Genomic DNA, 13,296 nt, shown 5'->3' with positions numbered 1-13,296 from the left:
GGCACATGCTTAAAGGAGCACCCAAACCATGTGACCCCCAAGGCCTACACTCCGAAGAGTCCATCAGGGCCTCTCCCTCCTGATTCAGGTCCAATCCAGAAAAAAAAACACTTGAACACACAGACTCTACCTATGAATTATGCAATGCACACAACTACTCAATTGTTTTCAAAATCTCAATTATTTTTCAAAAATTATTTTAACTCATCGCACCTCAAGTGATTAAACCCGTCAGGTTCCCACAGTGGATCCCATCACAACTCATCGCGCATTAAATTGTCACCCTTAAAGGGTCTTATAGTGTGTGATTACATAATTCATAGCTCACAACTCAAAACATACAACATCTCAACAATAATGTAATTCACAATCCATTACATACCAAATGATTATCACTTACCCACAATCCCAATCACAATTTCATAACGCCAATAAGATAATTTATCACATCTCATGCATCTTACACATATCATTCAGTAGTAATATTTATAAACCACAATCCAGTACATACACATCGACTCAAATAATTTTCAACATCATATCAAAATAACACTGTAACATCTTCAATGTCAATTAATTAATAATAAGAATTCCAGGTAGTATATACGCACTAACCAAATCAAAACATTAAGGATAAAATACTGATATGTATCTCTAAGTCTTGATTAATTAACTAATAAGAATTTAACTAATAGGTAAGCATGAATTATGACCAATGAAATACATCTAACTTTAAAGCGTATAAATATATTTATATGTAATAATATATGTAACACATCATAATACAATTACATGGATTAACAAATATATATATATATATATATATATATATATATATAATATATATATATATAAATTAAAATATTTCCAATTATTAACATATATAATTACATGCAATAACAAATATATATATAAAGTGGAAACCGTAACTACTGCACAACCGTTTTTGAAGTAATATTTGCAATTATTAACATATATAATTATATGAAATAATATTTGCAATAGTATTTAAAGCAGAAAACGTAACTACTGCACAGTTGTCTATGAAGTAATATTTGCAATTATTAACATATATAACTAAAAAAATAAAATAATAATTTCACAATAGTATTTAATTTATTTTTGGAAAGCAAATAATTTCTATAACCTTATTTATTTATTATTATTATTATCATTATTGTTGTTGTTGTTGTTGTTATTGTTATTATTATTATTTTTTATTATTGTTAAGACACATCACCATGTAAATACATACTTGGAAAACACTAAGACAAAAGCAGCCACAGGACCAAACCACTTTTAAAACTTCCAAATGTTTCTTAATGCTCCAATATGTATTAAAACTGTTGTACAAAGTCTCAAACATAAAAAAAACATTGCAGCAAGGAGTCAAGCACTATTTGGCCAGTACAGGTTCCTTCACTTTCACACACACACACACACACACACACACACACACACACACACACACACACACACACACACACACACACACACACACACACACACACACACACACACACACACACACACACACACACACACACACACACACACACACACACACACACACACACCACACACACACACACACACACACACACACACACACACACACACACACACACACACACACACACACACACACACACACACACACACACACACACACACACACACACACACACAGAGATATATAATCTATTTCCAACAAAGCCATACAGTACGCGTTATTCATAAATTTTTATTACAAACAAAAGGAAATGTAATTATTTGGATCAAATTTTTCATTTCAATGATAACAATTTACTGACACATTCCAAAAAAAATGGTAAATCACAAGCATAAAACAACAAAAATCATATACGTTAATATTAATAAAAATCAAGTAATAACAATTGACGATTTTAAAAAAAATCTGATATACAAAAAAATATCATATCAGTATACATTAAATAGGATCATAGAATTTCATGATGACAGATATTACACTCAATTTAGCGTATGGAATATTCAATTTGAAAGGGTTCATGAATTAAAATTTTATAAAAACAACCCAAAATACCCCAAAATTGATCCTCTAGAGGTCCCTATACATGTTCATTCTAATCCCCAAGCGTGAGTAACTCATCCCTTACCTCGATGTAGTCGCTTAAACGTTCTCCGTTAGCAATTGTGGCATTTCTGGTGCTCTCTAGAGCTCCTCCTCCGGTTGCTCTGTTAGGGTTCTTGTGCATTAGAAGAAGAAAAAAGGAACAGAAGATGTTTTGTAAAAGCTACTGTGGGTTAAAAGTAGGTTTATATAGTGGGGAAATTATAACCTAACTGATTTTATTTATTTATTTATTTATAGGAACTTAAAAGGCACGACTGTTTTAGGGGGCACATTCAAAAAGAATTGCTTTAAAGGAGGAACAAATGAAGTACTTACAAAACTAGAATAGCAAGAAAGCATGGTGTTCTACCACTAAAACCATAGTTGTTTTCTTCATATAAGCCGAAATGAAGTGGGGATAGTTGCTGGTGGAGTGATCAAAAGAAAACCGTAGGTCTTCAAAGGGTTTATCAAATAGGGAAGGGTTTTCATCACTAAGGTTGAGGAAGACTCAAGATTATAGCCACATCTTGCAAAGTTATGATCATAAAGCCAAAAGGAAACACAAAAGTGTTTGTGGTAGTGGACCAATAGCTAAAGAAGCTAAAGATCAAAGGGATAGTTGGGTTCCACATCATGATAGGTCAAGTTGATGGCTTTGAATATTCCTCACCACTTCCAATCAACTTCTTTTGCAGTAGTCACGCGTTTGAGCCATCTATAGTAAGGGTCAAAACCCTTGGACAGGTTCCCAAATTGGAGGAACGGAGTTGATTCAAAACCAATAAGTGATTGAAATTGGATAGCTGTCATGATGGAGGTAGTATTTAAGAAAGGTGACCACATTGATCACATTGTCAATGCAGGGGCGAAGGTAGAAGTGTCATTCGTGTGTCTTGAGGGGATTGGTGAAGCCACCAGGGGCTAAGGGTTCTTGGTCTTTTGGGTTATTGGAAAAGATAGAGGTAGAAGATGATGACTCATCATTGGAGCCATCACCATATTTGTGAGTCCTCGATTGGAAATTGTTAGTGGTAGGCATGGTGATATCAGAGAAAAGATTATCAAAGTTTAAGAAAGAAAGGATAAGGTAGATCAGATGGCTTAGAAAACAGTGAAGTAAAGCTATTTAAAGTGAAAGGAGTTGCACATGCATAACGTCTAAAGATATTAAATGCGAAGTTAGTTACAAGAATTGAAAGTAGAGGGAAAGATTAAAACAAATATATCTTAAGCCTTCAAATGACCAATCGACATCAAGATATAGAGGGGCATTTGTTACCAGTTGAATTATTTTCATTTAGCTGAATGAATTAGGACAGAGACTTAGCCGAAAAAAGTTTGTTATGATTTCATATAAGATGATGAGATTTAGCCACTATGAAAGCCAATTCGGACAATATTTGGATGATTTTAGAATATAATTGTGTCTCTAAACATTTGTGTAGAGCTTCAATTAAAAAAAAAACCAATATATGCAATTATATTTCCAATTATCTTTTAGTTTCCTTGTCAATTTTATTGTTTTTCTTCTAAATTTAGTCTTTGTTTTGCTTCTTAATCACCCTAAATCAAGTGTTTTCTATAGTAATTTGAGAGCCCACACAAGTCAAGAGACAAATTTCTCCTCTCGACAACCAAATCGCTTGAGTCACTTTTCAAGTTTTGGAATCGTATTGAAGCAATCATAGCCAAATTCATTTTGTTAATTGTTAAGATTTCTCATGAAACAACTACTAATAATTTTTTTAGAATGTGGTTTTTGTGTTTCTTTTCTTGTACTTTTCACGCACAAAAAAAAAAACTACAAAATGAGTGAAGTTCTTTAAATAAGAAGTATGACCCACTAAATTTTGTATTTTGAAATAAATTTAACTAATAATGGTGTCTACACCAACATGTTTAAGAGTATGTTGCTAAAAATCCTTTATTAAATTAACTAGAAGGATATCAATGAGGACCAACTCAGGAGCATGGACCTTGAAGCAGAGCAAGTGTGGCGTCCCTAAATAATGACTGGTTTAATAGTAATGATTTAAATAACAAAAACCATGGGAAATTTTCTTTTTCTTTTTCTTTTTCTTTTTCTTTTTCGTTTCTTTCTCTTTTTCATAGTAATTAAGTTCGGAAGGAAAATCATCACTATAGAGTCCTGAATGGCCAGTTCACCCATACAATGTATACAATCATCAAATTCCTATACAATGGGTCTACCCATACAAAAACCAAAAGAGTAAACCTAACTGTCTGTACTAGATACACCCACCCCCAAAAAGTATATAAACCTAGTCTAAGGAGCCATCTGTTATGATGAAGAACCTCCACTAGTCGCTATTCCCTCAGGACCGCTCTCCTCCGTAGAGTCTGCCTCAGATGCCGACATGACGTCCTCATCACCCTCTGGAAAGCTGAGAGCATCCACATCAGGCTCAAGAGGTAGCTCCTCTGGGTCCTCCTCAGGGTCTTCCTCGGATGACGTCACCTCTATCACTTGGACTGATTCCACTAGTCGATATGGAGTAGGTGTAGGTAATATCCACTCCACAGTGCGTTGAAGCGTGCGTGCTGGTTCCTCTGGATGTACCAATGAAGTAGCCGTGAATCGAATCGTGCCCCGGAATTGGCACCTTGCATTGCCTTCGAGGGTCTCCCAAACTCCCTCTAGGCACTCCATCTCCACTCGGTCATGGATTTATTGCGTTGCCATCGCGATCTACAAGAAATAAAAGAAAGGGGGTAGACTCTTTCACGAGAGATCTAACTACGGTAGCAACACAATGCGTCCCATAACCACTACATACAATTAAAAGGTGTGCCTCAAGGCTTTTCATCTCTGGTAATCGATTACACAGCATTGGTAATCGATTACCAGAGGCCAAACTCGAGTTACACAGCTTCAGAACATGGAAACCTGCAATATGCACTGTGTAATCGATTACACGTAACTAGTAATCGATTACCAATGACCTGTTACTATGTGTAATCGATTACACAGTATTGGTAATCGATTACCAGAGGCCTCCTCAACATACTGTCTCTATTTCTAAGCCTGGTAATCGATTACACCCCTTGGTAATCGATTACCAGAGGCCATCTCAACTTCCTGACCCCATTTTTAGGCCTGGTAATCGATTACACACCCTTGGTAATCGATTACCAGAGGTCATCTTAACTTCCTGTCTTCATTTTTAAGCCTTGTAATCGATTACACACCCTTGGTAATCGATTACTAGAGGCCATATTCTAAATATCACTCAAGATTCATAGCTGGCCAGCCACCACACAAGCCTCCTTGCTTTGTGGTCTTTGTTCTTTTATCGTTTGACTGCCAGGAGCTCGCCTGTTTAGGTACGTCACAGGTTCTCACTGACTGACTATGCCCGGGTTGGGTCGGGATTGGTCAAGCTTGGTTTTGGGCAATAGCACCCCACCTGACGTCCCCAAGGTCTCCTGACCCCCGCGACATATCTCCAGGTACCACTCTGTGGTCAACGAATAAAAGTAGGAAGACTGACTCTTCCACACTTTCTCACTTCAAGCTTGTAGGATTATGGGGTACCCGTCATATGTGGTACTAGGTGTCGATCGGGCAATGGTGCAAGTCGACTCTCCACATCCACAAATCACACATAAATCCACCATCCCTAGTTGCCCACCTTCAACTGAGCTCACGTACTCCCACGTAGCCCTTATCCTCGTTCCTCTCAACACCGGGTCCGCATCAATCCATCCAAGCTTCCACAACATCCAAGCAATTCAACATCCAAACATCATGAACTATCCAAACCAAGAAAATAGGGCCGAGGCAGAAAACTCTGCCCAAAACACATTCCAATACCACAGTTTTCCTCACTCAAATACCCCAGTAACATTCTCTTCGTTTTGATTTGCTAACCGTTGGATCGACTCTAAAATTTTACTGGAGGTCCCTAGTACATAAGTCTACATTTTGACCGTTGGGATCTGCTATAAAACGTCCATAACCCAATATGTACAACCTTTTTCACAACCAGCCATGCATAAGCATTTTCTGCACAAGCACAAAATTCTGCTGCACATTTCAACAGCAAAATTCTACATAATAGTGCAGATTTTCGAAATCACTCTTGCCTTCATCCAATTTTGCCCAAATTGGATCCTACAAGTCCTAAATCAAGTATAAATCATACCTAAACCAAAGACAAGCTTCAGACCAAAGCAATTCAAAATCCAGGTATCTAAAACCCCTCAATTTAGTGGATTTTCAAGGTTTGAGAAGTGAAAATGAGAATGGGGTAATTTTGGAGCAAACTCTCATCTCACACAAGTCTATAACATTAATCTAAACTTGCTCAAACTGGTTTTACGACGAAAAATCCACCGAATCAAAATTTTACTCCTCAACACCCAATTTACCCTAGAAATGGCTCTTGCCTTCACTTTGGTCACTCATTTTCCTCCTTTGCACAGCCCAAGCTTTCCCACAAGTCCTAAATGACATTTCAAACTAGGATTAACTCACTTTAACCTCCAATTACCCCTAAATCCAGCTTTAGCTTTTCAAATCCTTAAAGCATCACACTTTTCCACTCATATCACTACATTCTCACTTTTTTAACCCTAGGTTAACTCTACCCTTCATCTCTATCAATTTTCCATTAGCAATTTCAACACACAAACATCACAAAACATCATCATAAAACCCTAAAACAGAATGGGTAAGCTTGACTCACACCAAACATGACAAGTTTAGTATGCTTTCAACAAATTCCTTCATAAATAATTACCATAAGGCATAAACCTAGTAAAATTACCCATCATATCTCCCAAAACCCAATACCCACGAAAATTTATGTGAGAAGAAGTCTACCCAAACCTGAAATTTGAAGTCCCACAATGTAGAGGTGCGCTTCACGACTCCAAAAATGGCTTCCTTTCGCGATTTGGAGCAGAAATGGTGAGCAAAGGTTGGAGCTTTGATGGAGCTTCAATGGTGGAGGAGGAAGGGAGAAAAAGCAACGTGAGGGAGAGGGAAAAGCTTCTGCACTTTTGGCTGAGTGAGTGAGGAGAGAGAGAACGTGGCTTTGTGTTTTAAGAAAAGGCTTTCTCTTTTTTTTTTTAAAAAAAAAAACTGTGCCACATGTCTTCTTTTGAGTGGAGCAAAAAGGGGCCCACTTTTTCTCTTGATGTGACTCATACTCAGCCACAAGAAGAGAAAAAAATCTAACCTTTTGAAATGCTAAAATCCTTCCTCGGTTTGCATGCCGTTTCTCTGGTTCTAGTCCCTCGCGTTTCTCTGCACCCGTCGGGACCAGTTTTCGAAAGTAAGCAATATATATATCAAAACGCTCAGACTGAAACCCCGAGCGTGGTTCAGAGGTTGGTTTTGTTAAATTTTAAGTTGCACGCAAAACGATAATTTTTAGACTAATTAATTGAGAATTAATCTATAGCTATCCAGTTATGGATTTCTCTTCGTTAATCAGCCTAACCCGCGTATCTTTCCCCCAATATACCTACTTCTACCAGAAGTATATATATATATATATACAGTGAATAATACTTATATATAATCATTTAAAATGCATCGTTTACAAAATCCCGGGTATAAATTTCCAGGATGTCACAGCAAGGATTTGATGGACCGATCACAAGAGCACGTGTTAAGTAAATGGTGAATCAAGCCCAATCTAAAATGGAAAATGTGAAGCCCAAACCCAAGTTGGTTAATTGCTTGAGGAATAGGAAAAATTAGCTAACTTGAAGAAAAGACACAAAAATTAATCTGATTTGTCATTTGAGTCAAATATTTTCTTTGGGATTTTTTTATCAAATAATGGGCTAAAATTTATTTTCTTTAATTTTTTGTTGTTGTAATTTTAGTCAGGAATAATATTCGTGGCTATTGGTTTGCTTACAAATATTTAATACCCATTAACTTGGAATAATTTTTGCCATTAAGAGTTCAATTACAAGTTGAAACTCTTAACATGCTTTAGGAAAAGTATATGTACCTCAGAAATTGATGAACGAAATCATAACTTTGAGATTTAAAATATTGGTAATTTTCAATTTGGGAGGATTGTGTCTGTGACATACTCTACCCCACACATATATGTACTAATAATAAAAAGAATAAAAATGCAAAATTAATTAATAGTTCTTAAAACACATTTAAATAAAATCATTTCGAAAGGGTAAAAGGCTCACATTCACTTCATTGTTACTAGATAACTTGTCATAAACATTTTTTGCTCAAAGCATCATGTAATTAAACAAAACTCATGCCCCAATATCACTTCCTATCAGAGCATTGTCTCCCGACATTCTTCAGCACAAGGTTCCTTAAAGCAATTCACCTAGTCATTTGCTCCCACAAACACAAAGTTCGAGATCATCACAGGATCCAAACATAAACAACACACGGGGAGTGAGTTATCACATTCCTGACTAATGGAGAGAAACAATACAACATGTAGGTATAAATATCATATAAATAAAATAAAACTTACTTAAACATAGTTCACGTCATTTCACCACTTTGTCGCCCAACATCACATCACAACACAACATGTCTCATTCATTTTCACAACATTCACGTACTCAAGGATCAAAACACAATATCACTAAGTCAATCAATATTGATCAATACACAAGTGTTATGCAACATATACGCTAAGACTCAACCCTATATGTAATGTGGTACCATGTCAATAAAAAACCTCGTCAGACCCCTAGGAGTACATGACAAGACAAACCATGCACTAGTAAATCAGGTCACTCTCACTAGGTAAAATCATAGGAAGACCAGTCAGGGTCACGTTGTTTTGCGAGAATGCAACAACCATGTGGGATCGGCACAAGCTTAAAGGAGCACTCAAACCAGGTGTATCTACCCCCAAGGCCTACACTCCGAATAGTCCGTCAGGGCCTCTCCCTCCTAATTCAGGTCTAACCCAGAAAACATTTTAGCACACAGACTCTATCTATGAATTGTACAAAGCACACGACTTCTCAATTGTTCTCAAAATAATTTTATCTCATCACGCTTGTGATTAAACTCGTCGAGTCCCCACAGTGGTTCCCATCATAATACTCCTCGCACATTAACTCGTTGCTTTTAAAGGGTCTTAACATTAACTCATCACCCTTAAAGGGTCTTATAGTCGTGTGATTGTATAATTCATAGCTCACAACATCTCAATGCACATATATATTACGAGTCAATACATATTCAACTTATCACATATATTCGGTCTCAATCACAATGGTATAATCCCAAAGTAGCATGTTATCACACCTCATGAATCATATACACTTTGCCTATGAACTATGCAATACACACAACTACTCAATTGTTTCCAAATCATTTTAACTTGTCGTGCTTGTGATTAAACTCGTTGGGTTCCCATAGTGGATCCCATCATAATACTCGTCGCCCTTAAAGGGTCTTACAATTGTGTGAATGCACAGTTCATAGTTCACAACTCAATACACACATCTTAATACACATGTATTTCACCTTTATGATTATAAATACACATGTATTTCACCTTTCATCACAATTTCATAATCTCAATATAATAATTTAACAAAAGGTTTATCACAACATGGGAAGTAAAACCACTCAAATAATTTCGTACAATTATATCAAAATCATAGATATGAAAAATGAAAACACCAAGAGAACTCAATTTTATCAACCAATTCACATCAGGACATCAATATTGTATTTATAATCATAAAGAAAACATTCAATAAACATCTCAAAATAAACTTAATTTAATCCTCTAAGGATCCCTACACATGTTCATTCTAACCCCAATTGTGATAAACTCCTCCCTTACCTCTAAGTGGGCTCACGTGTGGATTGTGACAGCAATAGCGACATCTCTAGTGGTTTCCTGAGATTCCTCAAGTTTGTCCTTTGACTGCTCTGATAGGGTTCCCAAACGTTAGAGAGAAGGAGAAGGGATTGAAGCCTCCATTCCACTGTCTACGTTCGATGAGTATTTCTCCCTCCACAGATGGCTTTTTGCAAATCTCAATGGTGAAGGTGTGTGGAACGGAGTCTTGAACCACATATCAGAATTTCAAAACAATCAAATGGTTAACTAGTCTGGGATCATAGTTTTACTGAAATAGTTTTGGGTTTTTGCAGGAAAAGCAAAAGCTATGATGCAAAGGGTATTTCTCTCAGATCCGACATTTTTTCGTAATTCCCAATGGTGAAAATGTTTGGAAATGAGTTCCAAACCTGGTACAAAAATTTCATGACGATCCAACGGTGAATAAGTCCGAGATTGTTTTTTTTTTTTTCTGAGACGGGTTTGATGGTATGCAGGAAAAAGAGAAGGTTTTGGGAGGAGGAAAAGGGAAAACAAAATTGAGAGGAAGAGGGGACGTAGAAAGTATCGTCAGTTTGAAAACTGACCTAAAATGCCTCTATTTATAGCTAGGGTACTTACAGACTATTATTTACTCTATTTTTTCTTTGTTTATTATTTTTTAAACAAATACTCTAGTATATTTCCTATAAAATGAATAAATCAAATATCTTTTTTTTTCTTTCAAACCATTATTTTAATACAATTATTTCTCCTTATTTATTTGATTGTAAAAACCTTGTTATTTTCTAAAACTCTATTTTTTTACCTAAAAAAAACTTTTAACTTATTTATGAAAAATGGAATGTTACAATGTCTCTAGGGTTTTTCATTGAACCAACTTTGATCTTATCAAGAGATCTTACTCTTGTGGCGATCAATTTTCTATGACTTATCAATTCCTTTGGAATTGTGGTGCCTTCCTGTCCTATTCGGTTGATTCTCATTAGATATAGATCCACCATATCACAGATCAAGACTGTTGCTACTGTGAGTATAGTTTTGGGGCTATTTTATTTTCTCTGGCTTTTCTTGGTGAAGGTGATTGATGTCAAGAAAGCACAACAATGGCAGCAGAGTTTTGTGTAATGATAGAGAGGGACTATTTTGGAAATATAAAAGTAATGCTTTTGACTTACAAAACTAGTCTCAAGTGATTATGCATTTAAATTGTTCATGAGTAGTTTTACTCAATGTTATTGCAAAGCTAAGTAAGTTGTCTCCTCAGACTTTATTTTGGGAGAGCCTTCAACAAGAAATGTTTGAAACAAATTCTTTTTATTATATTCTTTCTATATAGCCAATTCTTTACCCTTGACTAAATTTGTAAAAAATCATAAAATTGTGTAGGTTGTAACATCCCATTTTTTTTCGTAAATAAATTTAAAAAGTTGTTTAGTAAAAAATAAATATAGAGCAAATAATAGGCTGAGTACCCTAGGTATAAATAACGTTAGGTCAGTTTTAACTCTCACGGTGTCTCTTCTTTTCCTCATTTTCGTTTATCTCATTCTCCTCTCAAAACTCTTTCTTTTCCCCGCAGCCCACCAAACCTATCTCAGAAAAACGACGATCTTGGACTCATTCACCGTTGGATCGTTGTGAAATTTGACCACCACGTTTGCAACCCAATTTCGAACCGTTAGGAATTGAAAACACATGTCAGAGATAAGAGAAATACCCTTCGCACCGTAGCTTTCTTATTCCCGCAGAAACCCAAAACGGTCTCAGTAAAATTATGATCTCTGTTTCGTTAACTGTTGGATTTTCATGAAATTTTGATATGTGGTTCAAGATTCAATTACGCAGACCTTCACCGTTGAAATTTGTGAGATAATATTCATGGAGAGAGAAAAAGGAATCGCATGAAGACAGTACATATGGAGGCTGCAATCCCTTCTCCGTCTCTCTGACGTTTGGGAACTCTGTCGGAGCAGTCGGAGGGAAAACTGAAGGAATCTCACAGAACCGCTAGAGATGTCGCTATCGTTGTCGGAAGACACGTGAGTCCGCTTAGAGATAAGGGATGAATTATTCACAATTGGGGATTAATGAGAATATGCGTAGGGATCCTTAGAGGGTCAAATTGGGATTTATTTTTGGGATGTTTTATTATATTGAAATTCTTCTTGTATGATTATGTGAAATTATGTGAGGGATTTTTACTCCCCCGTGGATTAAGAAATATTCTTGTATAATTTGTTGTGCTTTGAATAATATTAGTGTAATAAATAATTATATTAGAATTATGAAATTATGATTGAAATTGTATATAAGTGATAAATCGAATATATGATGAATTGTAGAATAACATATTACTTTGATATTATAATATTGTTATGAAGATTGAATATAAGTGCAAAGTTGAATGTGATAAATTGTGACATTAATTGTGTTGTGAACTGTGAATTATATAATAATCCGACCAGTGTTTATATTGAGAAAAATGTTCATGCACAATGTTAAATAAAAAGTGTAGGCTCCTAGTTAGGAACCAGTGTTAAATTGTAGCGCAATATGTTGTATGGTTTAAAACTCGAGTGTGAGGTCGTGAGTATTGTATAATTCATGATCAATGTTTATGAATGAAATATGTGATGAATTATGGAATGACATGTTGTTTTGAGATCACAATATTGTTATTGAGATTGGGTAAAAGTGTAAAGTAGAACATGTGTTGAATTGTGAGATACGTGAAAACATGTGATGGTGGATTGTGACATTATGAGATGTGAAATTGTGAATGAGTTTTGGTTGTGAATAAGTGTGTGATTAACTCTTGATGTGACATTATTTGTGTTGTAAGCTGTGAGTTGTACAATAACCCGACCAGTGTTATCTTGAGAAAAGTGTAAATGCGCAGTGTTAAAGAGAAAGTGTAGGTTTCCTATTTAGGAACCAGTGTTAAATTGTAGTGCAATATGTTGTATGTGTTTAAAACACGAGTGTGAGGTCGTGGGTATTGTATAATTCACGAGCAGTGTCTGTGTGCTAAAATGATTTTAGGGGTTGGACCTGAATCAGGAGGTAGAGGCCCTGACGGACTCTTCGGAGTGTAGGTCTTGGGGGTCACCGGGTTTGACTGTTTCTTTAAGCCTATGCTGATCCCATATAGTTGGAACATTCTCGCAAAACATCGTGACCATGACTGGTCTCCCTATGATCTTACTTAGTGAGAGTGACCTGACAAACCCCTTGTGTGGTGTGTCTTGGTATGTACTCCTAAGCGCCCCAGGATGGTTTTTCACTGATATGATACCACATTGCATATAGGATTGAGTCTTAGTATATCTGCTGCATAACGCTTGTGTATTGTTCTATATTGATTGAATTGAT

The sequence above is a fragment of the Glycine soja genome, chromosome 7 (assembly GCF_004193775.1).
Source record: "Glycine soja cultivar W05 chromosome 7, ASM419377v2, whole genome shotgun sequence".
Classification (NCBI taxonomy): Eukaryota; Viridiplantae; Streptophyta; class Magnoliopsida; order Fabales; family Fabaceae; genus Glycine; species Glycine soja.
Note: the sequence above shows the minus strand (reverse complement) of the source record.